Source organism: Perca fluviatilis, chromosome 7 (genome assembly GCF_010015445.1).
Source record: "Perca fluviatilis chromosome 7, GENO_Pfluv_1.0, whole genome shotgun sequence".
Classification (NCBI taxonomy): Eukaryota; Metazoa; Chordata; class Actinopteri; order Perciformes; family Percidae; genus Perca; species Perca fluviatilis.
This window is the reverse complement of record NC_053118.1, coordinates 12,369,030-12,373,570: the sequence shown is the minus strand read 5'-3', so window position 1 is coordinate 12,373,570 and position 4,541 is coordinate 12,369,030. Positions and strand designations below refer to the sequence as shown.

General features: G+C 39.4%; 2 long non-coding RNA genes across 2 annotated transcripts; one reads left to right on the top strand and one right to left on the bottom strand.

The window, feature by feature from the left end:
* The first annotated feature begins 839 nt into the window (after nucleotides 1–839).
* Nucleotides 840–1,866, top strand: LOC120561686. The gene is made up of 2 exons (XR_005639634.1): nucleotides 840–954; nucleotides 1,544–1,866. It is a non-coding gene; the product is annotated as an uncharacterized LOC120561686 (long non-coding RNA).
* On the bottom strand, nucleotides 1,742–2,847 carry LOC120561687. The gene is made up of 2 exons (XR_005639635.1): nucleotides 2,766–2,847; nucleotides 1,742–2,078 (listed from the first exon to the last, which is right to left on the bottom strand). It is a non-coding gene; the product is annotated as an uncharacterized LOC120561687 (long non-coding RNA).
* Nucleotides 2,848–4,541: the final 1,694 nt, after the last annotated feature.

Here is a 4,541-nt window from a genome sequence, read left to right as displayed (position 1 = left end):
AAGACAGATTGAGAGAGAGAGAGAGAGAGAGAGAGAGAGAGAGTCAGAGGTGGACAGACAGTCTACCAAGCATCCAGCCACGTGATCATCCATCCAGACACACAACATGCCCTGTTACTGTTCACCCTCCATGTGAAAGAGGTCAGTGGCCCACTCCTGTGAGTGTGTGCTTCCCACAAAATAATAACTGAGCAAGAGCATCTAGAGGATTGTACTGCTGACTGAGCAACAGACAGTACAGTAGCTAAGTTTCCATCCACTTGTCAATCGAATTATCTGAAAGCTGGTGAAAGTGTGTTTCCATCCAACGGCTTTAAAGCGAATAAAAACTTGTGAGTAATGACGACACAAGCTGTTATGCAGTCAAATTGGTATATCGAATTGATTTGAGACATTTTAAGGTGTTTACATTCATTTTTGCACTGAATCGCACCACATTCAAGCAAACATTTGCGAACAAAGTTTTGCTAGACAAAATGGATCGCGCCATCTACTATGGAGCCAGGACAGTGACAGTAACCTGTGGTATTGAAAATAAAAATTGGCATTGAAACAACAAATATTGGAACTGAAAAATTTTGAACTGAAATATAAAACACAAACATCAAAAAGTAATAATCTCACAATGCTATTATTTTATTTCACTTTGACATATTTTTGCATTATGATAGGTTTTTCAATGCCAATCTACATTTTTTCTTGATGTCTGACTTTTTTCAGTGACAGTTTTTTTTTTTACGCTGTCAGGATTTTTACAATGTCACTGGTTTTCAGTTTCAACTTTCTGTCACTGTTTTGGCGTGGGAGAGGGGCCTGAGGGGGAGGGACAAAGGGCGTGGTGTACAGGTAATTTGCATAGGCTACTGGGAGAGACCGCAGCTCCACAGGCATCCTCACAGATTACCCATATCTGCAATGGCTTCCACAAGTTCACCTGGAACCTCCAAATCTCAAGTAAGTCTGTTTATTTCTGCCATTTCTTTTCACGTAGAAGCAGGCTGGTTTAGTGTTAACTTTAAATGTGGGCCTAAGCTGTGGCAGAGGTTAGAACTGTTCTCTTAATACATCCATGCTTAGCACACGTCAGCTAACTTGTGGCTAATTGTAGCTAAGTCTCCCGTTGAACAAGCTGCACGCTAGCTAATACCACATCAGCTAGCCCACTTGGGGGTTTTAAAGTGATATTAATAGTGCACTGATGTGTCAGTCTTTAAGAGGGTCGCCGCGACAAATCCCTCCAACAGTCTGCATTTATTTTGTACCCACTATATATTTGAACCGATAGACTGTATAACAGTCTGTTTGTACCCGCGCCTCCAGAGGGACCTTGACACTACCAGACTTGTCCAGGACCCTGTGCAGCTTCAAAATGTTCAATTAAACCTTTTTTTCAATTTTGTTTTGGATGCTTATTATGGCCATATGTTGCATAACAAATTAAATGCACACCTAAAGTGTGCATTTTATTTACCAAAAAGTGTAATTGTTTTGTGAAGTATTCTAAAAGCAACTGCAGTCTTTTAACATTACTTGTCAATTACAGGATATACAAGATCTTTTCTTGGAGGGGGACCGTGACAGAAGAGTCTGCCAGTGGAGTACTTTTACCACCCATCCAGTGCCCTCTGAGGCCGCAGACTGTGGCAGAACTATGTGATTCTTTACACATAAACATGGCAGGACAACACAGGAAAAACATTTTGTTTGTTATTTTAAAATGACAAATACCACTACTACTTTATATGTAGTACTGATTTTAATCCTTAACAATTTTTGAAATGACATGCATTTACAGTATGGGCTCCAGCAAAACAGTTAAATCTGTACCTTTTCAGTGAATAACAAATAAATATATTCAAGTAAGAATTTGACTCTATATTTCTTAACAAATTACAGTAAATGCAATGATAATGCATATGAGGGTTAATGTGTACTCTCCTATGCGAAAGGGTACAAGTCCCATTTCATGACTAAAAACAGTGTAAGTGTAAATAGTCAAAATCCACAGGCTGACGTTGCAGAACTTCCTGAAGCCTTCTCAGCAGTCTCTCCGTAAGCTGCCTCCCAGTCGAAGGTGCCTGTAATTATACACAACTTAGTGAAATCAGATGAGAAATGTAAAGGTTATGCCTTTGAGCCAGAAATACCACAGACATACTAGTTTTTGTTTACAGGCAAGTTTAAACATGTATGTCCAAGTAAACCTTTAACCGATAATATCAGTTTAACAGTTATAAAATATTGTACTGGACTGTTTACATGATAATGTTAACTTATGTTCAGCTAAGGCAGTTTTTCAGTAACTGTTTTCCCAGTTGGAGATGTCAGTAAACGCGTTCTGCCTGTGTGATTTGCCTAGAAACCTGTCAGTCAGCAGCTATACTTGTGATTGGAGGATAGTTAAGGGGAGGGCGTTCCGTGCCAGGCGCAGGTAGAGAGAGCGGAGCTCGTTCTCTTAAGACATCCATGCCGGAGCTGAGAGAGCTGGCGAGAGTCAAGCCTGCGTCACCAGCAGTAACACTGGCCTTAGGACTCCTAAAGGACAGGAATTACTGTTATTATAAATACTAGATTATAGAAGATAGATTGACATCCCTGGCGGGAGACTTAGCTACAATTAGCCACAAGTTAGCTGACGTGTGCTAAGCATGGATGTATTAAGAGAACAGTTCTAACCTCTGCCACAGCTTAGGCCTACATTTAAAGTTAACACTAAACCAGCCTGCTTCTACGTGAAAAGAAATGGCAGAAATAAACAGACTTACTTGAGATTTGGAGGTTCCAGGTGAACTTGTGGAAGCCATTGCAGATATGGGTAATCTGTGAGGATGCCTGTGGAGCTGCGGTTTCTCCCAGTAGCCTATGCAAATTACCTGTACACCACGCCCTTTGTCCCTCCCCTCAGGCCCCTCCTCCCTACGCCAAAACAGTGACAGAAAGTTGAAACTGAAAACCAGTGACATTGTAAAAATCCTGACAGCGTAAAAAAAACTGTCACTGAAAAAGTCAGACATCAAGAAAAAATGTAGATTGGCATTGAAAAACCTATCATAATGCAAAAATATGTCAAAGTGAAATAAAATAATAGCATTGTGAGATTATTACTTTTTGATGTTTGTGTTTTATATTTCAGTTCAAAATTTTTCAGTTCCAATATTTGTTGTTTCAATGCCAATTTTTATTTTCAATACTACAGGTTACTGTCACTGTCCTGGCTCCATAATCTACCAACAAATGAACAATATTGCACAAGTTGTAATAGTGCTTATGTGCCAGCTGATAGCGAGATATCAAGCTATAATAAGAAAACAACGACACTATCAACACATCGCTATGATGATGCAGATGCACATTTCTTAGATTTTTGCTATCTAAAATAGCCGTTATATTTTGCTCGTAAATTAAATTCAAAAAGTCTCTTGTCTCCTCGTTCGTCCACTTACATCTGTCTTTGTTGACACCCACCATGTGTGCAAACAGAGCGGAAATACTGGGCGGAAATTAATTAAAACTTCTTCTTCTTCGTTTTGTGGCGGGTTGCAACCATAAAATTACCTAAAACTTAATATAATTCATTATTTATTCAGCAAATAATGTTTCCATCAGCGCTTATCGCATAAGCCGTATATCGATCAAGATAAAATCCGATGAGACTGAACTGTATTTCTTTTGAGTCGATATTCATCAAATTCAATCGAATTTTACTGTTTCCATAAGGCATTTTTTAATCAATATCACTTAATTTGGATAAAAACGTGTGGATGGAAACATAGCTAGTGTTGTGACAGAGGTCTATCTGAAGACCTGTCCCTTACCTAAACCAAAATATTTTGTTAGCATTCTCTGAGCTAAAAATTCTCTAAAACTTGGTTTGTGAACCTGAAGTATTTCACGTGTTAATCTCTACCCCGGGTGTTATTAAGGTGTTATTTTACCTTAGCGTAGTAGTTACAAGGTTTGTCTGTGTGACCTGAGCATGCTTTTATTCTCAAAACAACAGGCTTTAAGGAATGAACTTTTAAAAGCGTTTCACATGTTAGAGCAGCAGCAGGAGCCACAACTAGCACTTCAGTCCAGCAGATGTTGATAGCTTTAAGTTAAAGCACAAGCGCTTGTTGGATGAAAAGCCTTCATAGTTTGAGGAGCGAGCATCCTACCAGGGTTTATAGTTTGAGAACGTTTAGCTCCTGACTGAAATGTTGACAGTATGTGTCTACTCAAAAGGGCACACCTGCGTGGTGTCTATGAGGGCCTCAGGGGCCACCGACGGCCTTTGAAGTAGTGGAAACTCACACACAGCCACAGACAGAAACACATACAGACTCTAACTATAGGTTAATCCTAACACTAAACCCAAAGGACTGAGAGAAGCCCTTAAACATAGTATTTGAATTGTCCTACTGTGAACATCTGGACCTCACAAATACAGTTAAAAGACAAATACTGTATGTACATGAACTTTTGCAAACACATCTCCACATACACACACACATGCCAGATTTTTTATTTGAGTAAGTGCAATGGCTGCTGCACCTGTATTC